This window comes from Amphiprion ocellaris, chromosome 21 (assembly GCF_022539595.1).
Source record: "Amphiprion ocellaris isolate individual 3 ecotype Okinawa chromosome 21, ASM2253959v1, whole genome shotgun sequence".
NCBI lineage: Eukaryota > Metazoa > Chordata > Actinopteri > Pomacentridae > Amphiprion > Amphiprion ocellaris.
In genome coordinates this window covers 4047050-4066387 of record NC_072786.1, presented here as the reverse complement: position 1 = coordinate 4066387, position 19338 = coordinate 4047050, and the positions used below count along the sequence as shown (strand labels likewise).

Here is a 19338-nt window from a genome sequence, read left to right as displayed (position 1 = left end):
GCTTTCTGAGTTATTTAATATAAAGTAGTGTGTGAGTCAAGTGTGGATTTATAGCATGTTAACAGTTTTACTACAATATCTGTATAAATAACTTTCAATTTCAATTTTACTCCATTGTATATATAATATTTAGAACAATCTTTGTGTAAAAATGCCATGTGGTGTTTGGCTATAGGTGTCCTTGTTGATTGTAGGCCTGAAAACGGCAAAAATGTCCACTATGATACAAAAAGTCCCACAATTATATATTGGAGAGGTGTGAAGAATTCTTTCTTCTGGTTCATATTGCTTGTTTGTCCTTTAAACCAATGAAAGAGTCCCAACATTTGTTCTTTTTTTTTTTGTCTGCATTTGTTCTCATTGTTTAACTCCACAAAAGAGGTGTTAACATTGTATGAGATTGATGCATATTTTAGTCTTGCAGCCAAATATTTTAATATTTAGTGCGTGTGTGACCATCACCAGCCCTCCCTGAAAGCTAAGCAGATATTCTTTATTAGAATTCCCTATGATGAGCCAGGGAGGGCAGTGCTGCACCTCAGTGATGTGTGGGGGAAACAAAGACTGGACTGGACGAAACAGGACGAACAGGATGAACAGGGATAGAAAATAACAGGTGGTGCTATTGCAATTAAAGATTGTAAGGTGGTGTGTTATTCCCAACTACTAACTGCCCATCAATAAAACAGAAAGAAAGAAAAAAAATTAACTAAAAAAAGAAAGCCAACACAAAAGAAAAAGAGATTCAATAAATAAATAAATAAACAAGTAGTACTGAGCACCATAATTGTAGATGTCTTGACAGTATAGAATAGGATGGAATAGAACAGGCCAGAAGAGGATACTAGTGAAGGAGAGAATGAGTTTAGGGTAGAGACTCTGGAGAGATTCTCAGCACATTCTGGCGGGTCCCATCATTCGCTGACAATGGGACTCGGTGGCGAGACCTGGTCAAACATGCAAGTGTGAAGGACCCCGAAGCCCAGAACAGCAATCACGGCAAGGCAGGGCCAAGCCAACAGGGCACCCCTCCCCTCGGGCTGTAGGAGCCACAGGGCGGCACCCCCGAGGGCCACCGGGGCCACCGTGAACGACGCGAACCCGGAGAACAAGAGGGAGCAGCTACCAACACCCCCAGCGCACCAAGACCGACCCAGGCGGCCCGGGGCACGAGGACCCACCCCCCACCCAAACCCCAACCCCGCCCACCCCAGCCCCCACCAGACCACCCACCCCACCATCCCGCCCGCCCACCCCCTCCCCCGAGGGGGCCAGTGGCCCGACACAGCCAGGAAGCCAGACACAGGGGCCGAGCGGCCCACCGAAGGGATGGCAACCAGCCCATCACAAGGCAGGCCGCCACCGGGAGCCGGCCAGAGGAAATCGGAGCCGGGACCCGATGCGAGTCCAGAGGGCAAAAATGGACAGTGTGGTGGGGCCCGGCGACGCCGACAGGGAGGCACCCCGCATACCCCCCGCACCGGGCCCCAGGCGAGCGCAGTACACCCAGGGCCCCCACTCCCCGCAATGCGCCCTGACAACCCACCAGGACAGAGCCACCACACGCCACCAGCCCGCAGTACAGCTACAGCGCCCACCAGGACGGCCAATCCAGCCCCCGCAGCCCACCAAGAGCCATCGCACCAGCCTGGACCCGTCGGGCACGCAGGAGAACCCCCCCCGACCACAGCCCCCAGGTCCCGGGGACCCCCCAGCCACAGCAACACGGATGATGGTCCACCCCCACCACCCCATAGCCATAAGGGGGCCGGGTCCCACCAGCGAGGCCATATTGGTGAAATCCCCCCCGTTACTCCCTATTAATATGTCTCCCGATCCCAGACTGGAGACATTATCCCTGCACCGTGATAACCCTGAGTGTCATGTGGTGCATTAAAAGTGGGGAGGCTGGGTGAGGCGTCCAGGGGGCAGGCCAGAGGACCACAGAGGATGGCTACTCTGCAGCCTACCCTGACCCAAGTTCCCCGCGCCGTCCCAGACCTACCCCCAAGGTGTGAGTGTGTGTGGTGCATTAAAAACAAATTAGAGAGCAGGGGAGGCAAGCAAGAGGGTGATGGGGAAGAGACAAGGCTGCAGAGCCCTGCCATCCGCCCCACCACAGAGCCCATCATTCCTGCCCCCACCTGCTCTCAGGGCCCTAACTGTCATGTCCCTATATGTGCCTAAGAGTAACTATATACAGTGATGTGTGAAGTATGTGAAGTGCACAGTAAGAGGCAGTCTGGTGTGGATCCGGCCCATGAGGACAGAGCAGCGGGGGAGACAGGTAGTAAGACCACTGGTACTGATGCAGAGGGCCCCCAGAGCCCAGAGGCAAGAGGCCGAGGTGGGCCCACACGAACCCAACCGGCCCGGCCAGCACCGAAACCCCCAGAAGTCACAGCGCTAGAGCAGCGCCCTGGTAGGCGCCACAGCCCCATCACGGGCCAGCTGCATGCAGCACCCTGCCCCGGAGGGAGGACCAGGCCGCATCACCAGGAAGCAAGGGCCATGAGCGCCCACCCCGGAGCCGGCACGTCCAGGATGCAGGGCGCCCACCCCGCAGCACCAACTAGACCCCACCCACCCCACCACACCCCAGGACCACACCGGGCCCGGACAGAAGCCCCCAGCCAGCAGAAACTAATCTCCAGTGGCGGCACACAGGCAAGTACCAATGCCTGTGTCCAGATGAACCAGAGCCACCCCCCCAGAGAGACCACCAGGCCCCCATGCCAGACCCCCAGGCAGCAGAGGACCCCCAGACCCCCCAGGGGAGGGAGAGGGGCGAGGACGAGCGGCCAGGCAGGAGAGGAGGGAGGAGGAAGGAAGCAGAGCAGGAAGGGACAGGGGAGCGACCGGAGGGCCGACCCACCCCAAACCCCAGGGCCAGCCAGGGCGCCCCAGAAGAGACCAGCTGCCGCCACCCCCAAGGCCCCGGGAGAGCGCACAGACCCAGCAGACCCAGGGCTCTAAGGGAGAGACACCGGGGACACCCACCCCCAGGCAGAGGGGCCCGAGCCACGCAGGCCCCGCAGAGCCAGAGAGCGACCCCAAGAGCAATAGAGAAAGGACACCACCAGTGCATGCACACAGCCTTGAAGTCCATGGTGCCATCCTACTTAAAAAGGTAGAGGGTTAATAAACTGAAATAAAGCAGACAGAAGTCAGACCATACACACAGACAGAATAATAATTACAATTTTATGAGGGAAGTGGCATACGCCCACATCCATTTAATAAATGGAGACCATTTTTCTTTGAAGGACTCCAATTGGTTTTTTCTGATAGCAGATATTCTCTCAAGTGAAATGTGTTCTGTGAGGAGGTTCAGCCAATGGATGAGGCTGAGGGCTTTCTTATCTTTCCAGTTAACTAAAATAGTTTTTTTGTCAATGGCGATAGCTGCAAGTGTGGGTTGGATATGAATGTCTGGAAGGGCCACAACATTTGTTGTTTATGTATTAGTGTTTCATGTTGTTCGTCTGCTTCCTGTAACTGTGACCACTAGTGTCTGTCATCAGTTATTGTGAGACATAATAATCTTTTAAAATGGAGGTTTCAGGTCAGGATAAAAAAAACGTGTTTTACCAATAAAAACCTAACTCAAACTGGGTGTAAACCTAATTATTTCCTAAGGTACTGCCAGCCAAAATGAGAAGTGGGATTACCAACTATAAGCAGGATTTCCATTTATATGGTAGAAGGTTTTTACATGGAAAGAAGAAGCAAGTGAACAGTTACTTTAAAGCTTTGTATTCTGAATGAGATCTGACCTTCTCAGCTCTTCTCAGTGCAATAATAGGATGAACTGGAAAGCATACAGTTTAATTACGGTGAACCGTCTTTTCACTTAATAGTGGACTTTGTGTAATTCCATTAGTTGTAATTGTATTAATTAGCGGCTACTAGCGGTTAACTACCATAAAACCCCTACCTTCAGGCGTTAGCAGCTTTTATTTAAAACTGTGGCTAATAATCTGTGGCTAATACTGGACATCTTAGTTAAAAAAAAAACTTCTAGTGACCCACTAATTTTATTTTCAGCAAAGCCTCATTCATGTGTCTTCGTGGACTCATTTCACACATTTCATTAGGACTGTGGAAGGAATATACTTTGCAGTGCAACTTGTGTGTCAGCTGAGGTTTTTATGTTTACACTGCATATTGACAATGTGATATTTCTATTTCAGTGAAGTGCCATTTGGAAAAAGGAGGACTGGAAGAAACATCTCTGGCTGAACATACTGTGAGTGTCTGGCCAAAAGGCTTTTAATCAAATCTATCATATGTCTGTGTATATAATAGACACTATATTGTAGACCATTTGCCACATGCTATAAGATACCAAACTAAAATTTCACACCAATTATGTGTTTTGTTGAAATGGCCTCACAGCCTTTTTCTGAAAACGACATTGTAGCCCTGCTAGCCTCTGATGCATACACACAGTATCAATCAAATCAGTAAATCCAACAGGGAGTCAGGATGCTTTATGGCCTCTGGTCTCATTTGAGATGCAGACACTGTCCTGTTGCTTCCTTTAATGAGATCTGGAGGCGTGCAATCTAATATTCACCACTGAGGCTTCAACATGGCCCCTGAGCCTGTAGCCCAGAAAGCGGCGTGTTAATTCAATGGAGTGAAGTCAGCTGTGATCAGAGGGACTGAAGTGGCCGTTCAGTCAGGAGGATGGGAAGTACTGGCCTTTTAAAACACCATACACTAGCACTCCTCATCCTGGTTTTTCTGGGGTTGTTTTTTTTTGTTTTTTTTTTTTTTTTTGGTAGTCTGGACTTTTACTTAAACGTTTAAGTGAATATTTTGAAGTATAATTGCTTTGGGCTGAATTTCTGTCAGAAACAACATCTTGAAGCTCAGTCCCAGACGAGGGTAAAACCCCCACCTGGAGTCTAGACACTGGTGGTGCTGGGGAGTAAAGTTAGCAGATGGCTGAAGGAGACTGGTTGAAATGCCCTGGACGACCCGAATGAGGTGGCGATGAGGAGCAGGAGGGTTGCTCAATATCAAAGGGAGAAAGACGGAATTACAGTGAATTAGAAGAATGATGTTGGTGCTGATTGGCTCAGAGAACATGGGAGAATAGAACATTAGACAAGAGTAGGGAAGTTGAAATTGACTGAATGAAATGATTTTGACATCATAGGAAGGCAGAAGTGATGAAGAGAATAGAGCAGCAGGAGTAGTTTATAGTATTTAATATTAGTAGAGACAGAATGGGAATGAATAAATCCTCTTTGCTAGACATAAGCTATAGTCCAGCTTCAAAAAACTCTAAATGTGTACTAAAAATAAAATATACCATATGTAAAAGAATAAGTGCCCAAAACAAACACTAAAAAATAGACTTGTTTGGAATCAAGCTTTCTTTTCACTGTGATAAAACATGATTAGTGCTTCGGGGCTTGTTTTTTTTAAACACAACATAGAACAGTAGGAATGTGGATAAATTATGCTGCTGAAGGTTCATACTGTAGTTTTGTGGTAGGATATTTTGCAAAATGAAAATGGTTAGTGACTCTTATGTACTATTCGCACAGAGTTAGTATTATCTGGGGATCTTCTCCCCACATCTGTGTTTCCTGCAGTGCATTCGTACGGGATAAGCAAAGTCCGTATTTTACTTGAATTTACTGACATTACAGCCCGGATATGATGTCAAATCTGTGCACATCGCAACATCTGCTGTTGTCATGCTGTTAATGTGGTATGTAGTCGTCATGGCAACAGTAAATATGTCAAAGCAGCAACGTGACCTGAGAACAGCGGGCAGCGTTATCGGGATGACGGGCCGTCAGGACGTTTGTATTAAGCCTATTGAAAGATATGCTAACCGCATGCTGCTACGCATGTCATCCATCTCAGTATCCTCCCAAACTTCCCTCTTCTTATTGATCTGATTTTGCCGTTTCTGCAAATGGTCCATAGGCCTGTTTTGTATCGGACTACTCCAGCATTTGCTCCTAAAATGCTGTCAATAATTTCCACTGCAGCCTCCATGATTCACCCTGGAAAGAGGTAGAAAAAGGTGCGCAATTTTAAAAAAACAACAGCTAAAATACCCCCCGATCACTGAGATGCAGATTCACATGGGACCAGTATTATCACAGGACATCGGTGTTTGGTGAAATATGGTAGGTAATTTGCGGTGGACTTTTTACTTTACAAACTACAGACATGGCGCATTCACACGGGATTAAGATCACAGACATCCTCCGCAATTAATACAAATCACCATTGATCCTGAGGTGATACTAATCCTGTGCAAATAGGGCTTTACTGTCACTTTCTTTGTCTAGTTTTTTGGCTTTGTTGCACTGGTTTTCCTTCTAACAGCACTGTGATATCAGGGGCAGAAGCTCCAGCGAGATTTCTCAAGACAATGTGATCCCTGGTAAAAGGTCAGATTAAGAGCTACAGTTTAGACTGTTATCGACTGACATCTTTGGGACGAGAGCAAACTGACCCGGGTTTTCAGGTCAGGTAGATGACCTGATAGGGCAGCACCTGGCTGCTTCTATACTCATGGTGCCCAGCTCAACTCAGGAGCATTAACCTTAGTGTTTACCCTGCAGAATAAGAAGCTTCTCTCTACGGCATGTGACATGGAAACGAAGTCCGTTTTCTGTACTTGAGGTTTTCTTGGAGTGCTGGGTTAGCTCCTGTAGAGGCTGCTGATAGAGACTCCATAGCTAAGGACAGCCTCAATGTTGAAGACAGAAAAATCAACATTCATAGAGTTATTCAGATAAAAGACCTTTGTCATGATTATTCATTTCATTTTAGGGACAAAATAATTTTACTACACTTTTTAAATGAACGATAAACAACAATAACTTCCATGCTGTGCTACATTCATGCTAATATACAAATCTTACATCAAAATAAGACTTAAAATAACCCTTTCTTTAATTCAGAGCTTCTCCTAGAGACAGAATTATGTCCAAAATACTGTCCTTTCTGAACATCTAGGAGCTATGTTTTACCAGTGTTCCCTAAATGTGTCACATACAGTTTACAGTAAACACTAGCTAGGCGACTGTGCACAGAGAAGCCTCTAGTCTCCACTTAATTACTGCAGTATTGGAAACTCAGAAAACCTGCAATCAAAAATGACTTTTAGTCACATGTAATGTCAAATTTATCAAAAATGAAATGAATTTTTATAATTACATGGGATGTTTTCTCTGAGCAGAATGCATTTAAATTGTTAGTATCAGAGTTGATCATGTTAATTGACATGTGGGAAGCCAAAATTGTGATCGATATTTGATTAACTGGTGCAGCTGTATGTCATATCTGTTGCCACCATGGCATAAATATGACATCAAAAAGATGGATAAGTGAATGAATGGATAGCCCTAGTTACTCTCTCTACTTTCAGCTTTTTGATTAGTTTGCAGTTCATCATTTCTGTTGTGCCACAACCTTTTAAATAAATTTGCTAATAGGTGCTAAAAAGCACGGTCACATCATGCAAGTAACCTTGGATGTGTATGAACAGCGGCAGAATACAGACTTTTCTATGTTAGTGAAATATCTTGGCTTGTCTGAAAGTCAACATTTGCCTCAAGTATTTTCTTATTCTAAAGAAAAAATATAAGTTTTAAAGGTCATGTAACTCTGCTTCTTTGGTTAAACTCATGTCTGACAAAAATGACATGTAGTTGTAGCAATTTACATCTAAAAATTGAACAACCAGGTATCAGTGGGTTAAACTACCACCACAGCAGCATTGGCTTTTTTATGCTTCCATAATGTACACGAAGACCTATTACATCATATATTTGGATTTGGATTGATGGGGACCAATTAATTCTTAACCTACATGGTAATTCTCTTGTATCTTTTTTAAATGTATAAGTGTGTTTCTACTTAAATAACAAAGATTTGCAGATATCATTCATTATCACTGTAATAGGACGTAGTGGAGCACCATCCTCTCTCTTGATGGTGGTGATTCCTGCGTCTCTCCCTGCTGTCACCAGTGATTGATAGACTCTGCTCTTCCCACCTCCACTCGGCAGTGTTCACCACTGTTTACGCCTCACACCTGATCTCACATCCAGAGATGTCTCAGCCTTCCCCTATTAGCAAACATATTAATCATCCTTCGTGCCGTATGATTGGGTTAAATCCGACTGTACCATGGCTCCACCTTGTACACAAGGAAAGTAAAAAGCTTTTTATTCCTCCTTTAAACTCACCTCATGTTCATCAACCACTGATAATCCCCAAAGAGAACTGTTTCCTACTGTACCACCTCTACCATTACTACCACCAGAAATTCTTGGACTAAATTATTCAGAAGACAAGCCTTAAGGACTACCAGCATCATAATTAGGGTTGTTTTGCAAAGGAGATTCATTGTTCTTTAACATCATTCTGAAAATACAAACAAACTTCTTTCCCATCAGTAATTTCTTACTGTTTTGGCAGCAGCTTTAGTTATCGTCTGCTAATTTGCCCGCATTTCAACAAGTTTTATCTGGAAAGCTTTCTAACCTCCTGGTGTTTCCTGTGTACACATAGTAGAAAAAAGCACCAAATCATTTTAATATTCACATTACCTTAAAAGTTAATAGGTGTTCACATCCCTGTATTTAACTGTTAAAACAGTGGTGTTTTAAAAAATATCTCCGTTTGTTGATTTACCAAACGTTTCTGCAGGGATGTTTATGACTCATAAAGGCTTCCCTATGTGTTTAATGCTTTCCTTTTGAGTCCTAATGTTAGCCTTACAGTTACTGCTTCCACAGAAGAGATAAGTCTGCCAGTGATTGTGATCTCAGCCTCAGCTCATGGGGATTGACAACTGTTTCATTCTGCCTGTAAGCTCGTACTCAGACAGGTCTATCTAAGAGAGTGTGAGTAGACTGAAGACACTAAGACGAGCACGGCAAAGTTACTGTTCAGAGAAAAACTTAAAGGAAGCACTTGATATAATACACTTCACTTTTCAGAGAACCAGTGATTGGAACAGCATCAAGTTATGCTTGTGTGTATATTGAATTATCTAAACTGCAAGATATGTTAAAGTCTGAATTTAATATAATGGCACAACTATGAATATTGATATATTTCCTGAGGACGTAATGGAACACTGAATGATTACTGACAAGATGCTGTTTTTCATAGAGGTTTATGAAAAATAGGTAACTAGCTGCACACAGATTACAAATATATTTGACTGAATAGAAATATGGATGCTAATAGAGTGGCTAAATGGATAGAAACTGTTAATGTAAACTCAAATATGCATGATTTTTTTTTTGCTTTTTTCCCTCTCATCAAGTATGCTAATGTAAGTCAATTACTTGCCGTTGATATTTTAACCAATTACAAATATGTTAGATAGAATACAATTAGCATGGATGTCAGAAAATGTACTGCAGACTTGCTGTTGTATCTGGCTTTACTGTTTAATGAAATGGAGTTACAGGTGTGTTTGCTGCCCACCTGTAAAGATGACATTCTGCATTTCTACAATTTAATTTAGGAGACGCTTTTATCCAAAGCGATGTACATCTGAGAGTAGATACAACATAAGCAAGGATCTCTTCAGGAGAAAGCAACCTGGATAAGAGATATAAACCAAGTTGAAGAGTCATAATAGGACCGTAGTGTCTACAGGCAGTAGACGGAGACATAAACAATCCATTTCTGTCTAACTGCCGACTGTGATTGTTGTGTTGGTAAAGTCTGCAGCATCGAGTTGTAAAACGGTGTCTGGCACCTGTCTGGTTAAGCTAGCTACCTGAAGTTTATGGTAACGCTAAACTAGAAATTTCAAATGCTAACTCAAGCTAGGAGCTAAGTGTCGTTCAACAGAGCGCATGCTAATTATAATACCTGCTATATTTCAGCGTGTCATTGTGATCAGCTTGCAGTGATGATATTAGTGGATGTGTGATAATTTCTGCTTGAAATGAAAGCCTAAGTAAGACCAGAATGGACACAATTATTTCTTGAGTGCCACATCCTGCTATACTAAACTGATACAAATGGTAGTGAGTCGGTTGTAAAGATGAAGATAAAGGGGATGGTAATCATTAGAGAGAGCTCAATTAGGTTTAACTTTTATTGTACAAGAATCAAACCTAGCAGATAAGTCGCCCATTCAAACCTTTCAGCTTCAGAAAAACTACATAATTTTTTGGGAAATGATGTCAAATATTTCAAACTTTAAATGCAGATCAAACCAAGTGCAAAGAGTTGAGGAGATAAAGGTATTACTGGAGTCAAAGGAAACTGGAGTAGAACAAGTTGTCACGACAAACTTTTCACTACTACCAGCTTTATAAGTAGGTTAACGTTTCCCAGAGCTGACTCTATCAGCCATATTCACTGTTTTAACTTGTCATTTCCAGCAAAAGAATGAAATCCTCCTCCTTCATTGTCGAGCTTAGTCTACAGCAGTGTTTCCTTTTCAGAGGGGACACAGCAGTCCTTGTTTCCCATTTTAATCTTGCTGTGCTGCCATTTCATTTCCTGCTTTGTTCACTGAATCAGATCTGAGGCTGCCATTTGATAATAGTGAGGTGACACCAGGCAGACACAATTTCATGTCACATACAGACCTGGGAATTTCTGACATAACGATAAGTGTCATTCTTTAACTGTTGTCATATGAGTTTTAACACACACTTTACGAAAAAAATCAGTTAATACCCAATACCTTTTTATTGTGGAAAGTTTTGCCAAAAGACAAAAAAAAAGTCAAATGTACAACAGAGAATAAAAAACCTCCACCAAATGACATTTTATGTTCTTATATATCAGAGAAACATACACCAGTGACATAATTTTTTTTCAATGTAGACATTTCCCCAGGTAACGTCCTTAACGACAAACTTATTTTGAACTAGTTTTTAAAAAATATAAAGACAGAAATCATTATCTCATAGTTGCTATAGTTGTTATGGGATGATTGGAGTTAGTTTGTCTGTCTGTTAGCAACGTTACTCAAAAACTGAGTCACAGATTTGTATGAAATTTTCAGGGAAGGTCAGAAATGATACAAAGACAAAGTGATTAGATTTTGGCAGTGATGTGGCTTGTAGTCTGGATCCACGGATTTGTTAAAGATTTCTGTATCATTGCGAAATAGCAGCACAGCATCACTGTAGCTATGACAATTGAACACTACGTTGCGGTCCTACTACAAATCGACCGTTGCAGACTTATCCTTCAGAAATGGTACAAGGAACAACTGATTAAATTGTGGGGGTGTTTCTGAGTCCCATCAATTCCCACCACCCGCTACATATTTAGGTCACGTGATTCGGTATCCGTACATAACGTACACATGTAGAACACACGCCTGTGCTCAGCACAAGGTCATTTTGTTTGTGGGTATATCTATATTAAATGGCCACATTCTATACTGCTGTGATTTCTGCAACATAATTTTTTCAAGATTGTAGCTGTCGGAAATGGTACGACTGAGCAGCCTTGGTGGAGTACTGCGCTCTAAGTGCTTTTCTTGTGTTTCATGTGGGGCCAGTTTATGCAGTTAACTAAGCTAACTTTGAGTACAGTGTTATAATATAACTGTTGCTGTATTTGCAAAAATTAATCCCAAACAAAACAATGCTACTTAACACTTAAACTTCACAAATTTGAAAGCTTGGCCTGCAACCACACCATCATCCTGCATATCCACTTAAATTCCACTGTGGTCATGTGCTACAGAAGTACTTAGTTATGTTCAAAACTTTGGATATATAGTCAAACCACAAATGTTATCTAGTTTCTCGTAACGGAAGGCGTGTGTGTTCATCAGTGACTCGGTGTGTGCTTGAGGTGGCCACATAGTGTTTAGTAACCGTCAGATGGGGTGGCTTGTCTCTGTCAGCGCACCTCTATGATCCTTACATGGTGAGAAAGCAAAAAGTCCCCCCTGGACAGGCTTAAGAGAAGACAACACGTGAGTGACGATGGTCTGGCATGTTCAAAATGGCCACAGGGAAGCCATTTCCCACAGTGCTCCAGTTCCCCTGGCTCCTCAGCGCCGATCTGTCCTTTGTGAGCCAAAGCGTCTGAGACACATTGCGGTCACCATGGGCTGGAGGAGATATGACAAATACAAAAGACCGACCCTGTTTGCTTCTCTCCCTTGAGAGAGTAATGTGCGGCTCCCTGATATTGTATGAGCTTAGCTGTCGAAGACACTTTTGGTTTCTTTGGAGCGCTGTCAAATTCATCGGTTAAGTTTCTGGAAATTTACATACATCTTTAGTGGTAAAAAGCTGAGCTGCTCTCTAATAAAACTGGATGCGTTTCAAATATTTACTGCCCTTGCAGTGTAGCACGTCTTGCTTTGATAATGGGAAGCTGTAAAACCGCAAATGTGACAATAAATCTGTTAGTTGCTGTGCTGAGCAGGAGGCTAAATTACTTTTTGTAATTAAATTAAATTGAAAGTCATTTAAATTTCAGCATTTTTCCAAAGGAGACATGATTCAATTGCTGTCCCCGTTTTCAAGCATTGCCTTTAAGAGGATATGTACGAGAGTGTGATTACGTAAATGTGAAATGGAAGTCTTTCATTTGCAGCTGGGGTTGCTTTATCCAACTCATGTCCAAAAGGCTCCAACCTCTTTACCTAAATCAAGTTTTTCTGTTGTCATCATGCAGCACCATACACAAGTATCAACACACCATTTCACATCTGCAGGTGACAGGTAAAATTCCACTAACACATATCATTTCGTCAACAAAGTAAAGAGTGTGTCTTTGTGTGTTTTTGGAAATTTAATGTCCCCACAAAGCCAGTCTGAGAACAGATTGAATCTGACCCCCCAGTGTGCACAGACATGTACTAGTTCTTTAGTTTCTTTGGGAGACGGATTTCTAACTTCTGAATTACTTGATTTTCTCTTCATGTCTAGACAGGAGTAGAAAAGCAACAGTGTGGAAGGGCGCCACCTCCTCCCGGTGTGTGTCAAATTGAAACCAAGTTTTTTCTGTCTTTAGTTTGTCTCATGAAAGATCCCTCTAAGTCTGCCGTGTTGCTCACAGGGACCAAAGAGGATACAAAAATAGGATGGCTTCCCGAATCACACTAACACATGATTTTTGTCACCACATTCAGCCTTCTAGGTGACATGGAGAGATGTGTCTGCTATCCAGACCACGATAATTAGACTAATGACACCAACAGTCCTCATTTTCACTATCAGAGTGGTTTTATTTTTGGGCCATCTGTGTGTTAGTATGAAATCTCAAAAACTTGTGATTTTTTGTGAAGTTTAGTGGAAAGTCAGGCAGTGGGCCAAAGAACAAATTATTAGATTTTGGTGGGGATCCATTTTTTTTTTTTTTAAAAGGATTTCTTAACATTTTGAGATAAGGCCCTCTCCTACTATTTTCTGATAAACTCCTGCTCCGACTCGAAGGAAATGGACCTGGAACATGTGCCTGGATGTAGTTGAAATTACTCATTTTGTGCATTTTCCAACATTAAACTAATAAAGGCTGCAAATCCTCTCAGGACTATGCAACCTTGGTGGAAGTATGCACTCTGAGAGCTTTTTACTGTTATTTTCAGTAAGCATCCTTCAAGATGAGCCCTCGAAAAAACACACATGATTTCAAAACCTTGTTAGGGGACATCTGCTGGCAAGCCATGTGGCTATTAAATGCCAAGAATGGGACCAAAATGAAAGATTTTTGGATGTAGAAGACAGTTTTGTTCCTCACATCAAACCTAACTGATCATGTTTTAAAAGACCACACAACAAATGCCTATAGGCAGCTACTTCTCCATTTGTTTTGGCACCATCCAAAGACAAAAATGTTTTTTGCGACTTGAGTGAGTAAATTTTTAGAGTATAAAAACTAAACACTACAGAGCTTGAAGTGAACAAATAACTCCTGCTATGACCGACAGAAAGAAAACAAACTGTTCATGGTAGGGATGTTAGTTTTAGCTTTTTCGATTAATTGACAATAAAAATTCAATTGATTAAAAACATTACCTGATATAGCGGAAGACAGGGATTTGCTACAGTGCCTGGTTCTGCCACCAGGTGGAGCTTCTTCCTGTTTAATGAGATGAAGTTACAGATGTGTTTCCTCGCTGCCAGTAATGCTACGTTTCCACTTGATGGGTTTTTCCCGCATGTAAACCCACTGCATCTGAAAATCGCCCGCTTGGTGTTCGTGTGCTTGAGGCCAGTAGCCGGTGTTCAACCCCTTCCGACCTTCTTCTCCAACTATCCTGCCTGCCTCTGATTGGACAAACGCATCGACTCAGGAGCTGTCTGCTCCTGGATTTCAAGCCGGACCAACATGGCGGCTCGGTCGCACACTTTCTTTTCTATTTTGAAAACAGCTCAGTAAAAATTATTTCTGAAAGCATTTGAGGAGAGAAATAGCCTGTGCAGTAGCTGAATATGTCCTCGTTTTAGTTCACCAATGGCTAGTTTGGACGTTTTTCGAAAGTTTCGCGATGCGTCAGACCTCTACATGCCGCATCAAATTTGCATAAAGTAGAAATCGAGTCTACTTTATGCAAATGAGCTGCGGCCTGCTCCGGGGAGACGCACTGGATCGCACCTCAAAAGGCACTGTAACCAGACCAACATGCAACGCGATGCGTTTTCACATAGACAATGAATGGGATGCGAGAAATTGCCGGATCTAGTGGACACATACCTTTAGGATTGCATAAAACAAGCTCACCTCCCTGCTGTTTAACTGCCAACTGTGACAGTCGTACTGATGAACTCTGAAGCTTAAAGTTGTGAAAAAGGTGTCTGGCAGCTACGACTTTGTAACGCTAACATGAAATAATGCTTTTTAAATGCTAATACAGGTCAAGAGCTAAGCGTCTGTAAGCAGAGAGCAACTGTAGCTGCTAACACTGTTGTGAAATGTATCTTAACAGATTTTCTGGACTTATAAAGTTGCTGCAACAGTGTTTTTGGGCATTTGTTTTAGCTAAGCAGCTGTTTGCAGCAGCTGGACTAACATTTGGACATTTTGGAAGAGATTAATAATGTTGCTGGTTATTTCGTGTGGAAGACTGCAGCTTGTTTGTTTTCTTTGGATCTTGCTCTGCCAGCTGTTCAACAGCAATTTTACATGCAATCATTCATTTTCACTATTTAATTTATTAAATTGTTTATTCTTCAAATTCCTAAAAGAAAATCCTTAAAAAGGTGTCATCATCATGGAAAAACATCCACTGTATTTCATTCATCTTAAACTTAATATTAAGTATTAACATGGCCGATAAAGGAAGTAGTTTTAAATTTTAATCCCTAATAAATGATTTTCAAATTGAATACACTGCGCTGGCAAAAACGCTTGACATAGCTCTGGGTAAAATATTCTTACTAGATGATTGAGAGACAGGGTGAAGAAAAAAGAGTGTATGAAAGAGACAGAAGGATCCACAGTCAAAACGTTTGCTGGCAGGAAGAGGCAAATCGTCTCATGTACGAGAGGTGGCGTAAAAGATGGTAGGCATCCTATTAACAGGATTAAAGCTGTTGCGTTCTAATCTGTTCCTCGACTGTGAAATATCTGGGGCAGGCGAGCTTCTCAAACTGCTCTTAGATCAGCTTCTGGTGAGTCATCGCGATGCCGGAGCCCAAGGCACTTCCAGACCGAGTCAATGTCAATATTAAGCAACATTTGTTTTGTGTTAGCACCACGGGGAGGCCCAAAACATCGGAGTTTGGGAAAATTTAATACGGTTTGAGTGGGCGAGTGAAGGTGTGAAGTAAAGTCTGTGGGCTTAATCCCGCTTTCCACTCCTCAGGGAGCGTGGGTAGTGCTTTTCTTTCCTCCTGGGGATTAAGCTACGACTTGGTAAATATTCAACGAGTAGAAGAAGGTCACTCTTACTGCCTGAAGAAGACTGAATGTGAATACTGGCACATTTAACCAGAGTAGTGCATATAATTCTCTTAATTACTATCCGATCTCCACATCCTTCCTTTTTTACTTCTTTGAGGTAAAATACTGGACTCAGAACAGACCTTTGATCTGAGACTATTAATAGAGCTAGAAATACATTTATTCTACCAGTGTTCTCTTATGTCTAAACTGAAGTATTTCAGAGTTTTTTGCTTTCAAGTGTTTGACTGTATTGCTGGAAAATTCATCCAGATTCTCCTTCTTGCAACTCTTCAGTGAACCTGCCCCCCCCCCCCCCCCCCCCCCCGAACAGTACAGAGACCCAATGGATATTGTTTCTCTGAGGTCAATCCATTGTCACTTTGGTTTCACTTCGAAATTCAGGTTGCTGTGCTTCCTCTCCAGTGTTTTCGTACCAAAGAAGTGCATCCAGCGCCTAGGCAAAGCAGACATTTGGCCCTCTTGCTTCTCTGCCTGCAGCCTGCTTTGAATTGAACTACTAATGGATTGATAGGGTGACTGGGGAGCTATTTAGTTGCCTCTCATTGTCACAGTGGCCCATGCCCATCTCTGTGCCTCAGCCCCATAATGACATACACTGAGGCCATCGTAATTGTGCTGAATTGTGTATTTAGCAAACTTAATCTGGCAGGGAAATATTTAAACAGACCACAGGGGTGAACTCAGTCACACTGATGATGCCTGTTCAGCTCGTGACTTTGCATATTAGAGCTTGTTGCCAAAAACTCTCCGATGGATTAGTATGACTAGTGAGCATCATTGTTTGCAGCATGTCAGCCTCAGACATGGATTTGCAAATTTGGCTGTCATGTATTTTTCGTGCTCCTCTCAGGTGTTCGTGTTGCATGAATTCCACACAGGCTCATTTAACCCTTGGTGTCCAAATCGCATCCCTGCTTCACAGTTGAATTGCTTTTGAAATATTCACTACAGCGAGATGAATTATCCAATAAAACTCCACAACTTGACCTTTCTAACAATACTACTTGATTGTCTACGTGACAAAGTCATCAGATTTAATCATAGTTGCAACCTGCAAACTGCTGTGCATCCATCTCCACTATTCATTCACTATTCTCCATTATTCATGTTTGAATTACTCATTAATTCATCATTGAACCTTAATATCTAAATATGGTAATATCATATCACAAGAAAATGGAACAGCAGCTTGGTAACTATCCATGTTACATATTTATATATCATAACATTATTGAGACAGATCAAAGCTCTGCAAAAACCTTTTCTTTACTAATTTCTTCATCCATTTTCAATCTCTTGTTTTACTACAGAGCTGACATTACATCCCACTTTGTACTAAAACTAAATGCAAAATAATGGATTAGCTTTTCATTGTAGTTATTCAAAAGTTGCCTTCAAAGACAAGTCTAAGTCATCTGTATGTAAAAAGTAGCAATGGCGATCTTAGAGTCTAGGAGGCCCAAGTGGCAATTTGGGGTGTGGATAAAGGGGGCAATCATTTGGCGCTTTTCCACTAGCACCTACTTGGCTCGACTCTACTCGGTTTGTGAGGTTTTCCATCAGGACGTAGTTTCTGGTACCAGGTACTATTTTAGTACCTACTCGGCCGGGGTTCCAAGCGAGCTGAGTCGAGCTGATAATGTAACGTCTACAGAGTGCAGGCCTCTGATTGGACAGGGAGTGATGACACACGAGAGCGACTCCTTCACGAAAACCAAACACACCATTTTAAAAAAAAAAAAAAAAAAAAAAACTGGCAATAGCGACGGTGCTTTCTCTGACTCTCTTCTTTCACTTTGAATCTGACAAGAAGCCATAGACCGAGCAGCAGGTATACCATCACCTCGATGTTCCATTGTTGTGTTGTGTTTGTGTCGGACACAGATGACGTTAAGGGACTTCCAGGCCGCCTAATACGACGACTCCACCCACAATGAGGTGGTACTGAATTGTAATGGAAAACGACCTGGAGAGGTGATGCAATGAGAGAGAGAACTGTAATATCCCAAAAGATGTGATGAGATGTAATGACATATCTTTACTGTTAGTGGTTTATGATTAGATACACGTGAAAACAGAACAATTTCATGATATGAATATGTTTTCCCACAATGTAAAGGCTGATGTTAAAAAAATCAAGGATTATTATATTCAATGATGGGAGATCTGAAAAGCCAAGACAGTTCAGGGGAGAAAAAAAACAGAAAAAAGATACAACATGTATTGCTAGTCCTCACAATTACCAATTAGAGCTTAAAAGTAAAGCTGGTGAAATTACCCTGCAAATAGCCCTGGATTCATAGGGTTGAAGCTCTTTGCTTATCTTCTAGTATAGAACAAACAGAAACAATGTGAGAGTTCTCACCTCTTTGTTTCATTCTAAGGCAGCTGGTTATCAACTGCATGGCATTACCAAGGTATCTAATAATTAGCTTATTAAAGAGCAAAGATAAGATGTTTCAAAAGATGTTTCTTAAGCTTTTCCATCTAGTAAATCACCTCAAGTGGAACTTTTATTCTAAATTCAGGTTATATCTTTCTGCTTCCACTGAGATTTCTGTATCCTTATTTTAAGCTCAGCATCATTATGGTCTGTAAAATGCAAGAACAAGAGTCCAAGAAGTGATTATCATTAAACAATCACATTTCCTCCACGTATAATGTTTCTATGAAATTCCACAAGGAATACTTTAATGATCAGAAACTATTACAGCACCATTAAGCCAGTTTGAGTCAGCTAATTCCAGCAAAGAAAAACAAAAGTCTATTCTCCTTGTTTGACATGAAATGGGGTGGCCTCAGCTGTGGTCACATCTCTGCTCTGAGCCTCACAAAGGAAAAGGGATTTCTCTGCCTAACACCACAGCAGCCTGAGCCAAAACACCCAGATGCTTGTTTAATGCTGCACTGGCTCACTATTGGCTATAAATTGAACAGGGGACTATAATTCTCTGTGTCTGTTTGTTGTGTTCAAACACAGGTGAACCTTCTGCCTGCATGACTAACACAAAATGAAGCTTCCACACTTTGGGCAGGATTTGAAATTTCTTTCCCCCCATATTTGAAGAACGGCACTAAGCTCAGTCCTTGATCCCATTGAAGATGAGGCAGATAACTTTTTGAAGTCGTCATGCTCTGTCCTCAGCTCAGTGTCTGTCGGTCCTATATTACAGATTCTGTTTAGTTAATGTGCAACTTCACCATTAGCACTGCGTCAAAGTAGGTTTGCAGTCAAGTTGCTAGGTAACAAAATGCCTCCTGTGACTGCTGTTATTTCTGAAAACTACGTCAGGTTTTTCACACCTCCAAGAATAAATGCTGTGCTCACAAGCTGCTTTGTTAGACAAATAAGCTGAGGAATCTTGGCAGACTGAAGCTAAAACATCTTCATATTATCATTTGTTTTGATTATTGTCCACAAAAATAGCAGGACAAGAAACACAT

The 19338-nt window shown here is 42.3% G+C and overlaps 1 protein-coding gene across 4 annotated transcripts in view; it reads left to right on the top strand.

Moving 5' to 3' along the window:
- syt1a (synaptotagmin Ia) overlaps positions 1-19338 on the top strand; it is a 234654-nt gene that overhangs the window by 56289 nt on the left and 159027 nt on the right. For 2 of the 4 annotated variants that reach the window (XM_055006772.1, XM_055006769.1), the window contains exon 2: positions 4194-4249. The exons of 1 other annotated variant lie outside the window; for it this stretch is intronic. The gene's annotated coding sequence lies outside the window, so the exon portion shown is untranslated. Of the gene's footprint in view, positions 1-2857; positions 3131-4193; positions 4250-19338 lie in introns of those variants that run through there. One more of the 4 variants, XM_055006770.1, reaches the window with a different exon arrangement.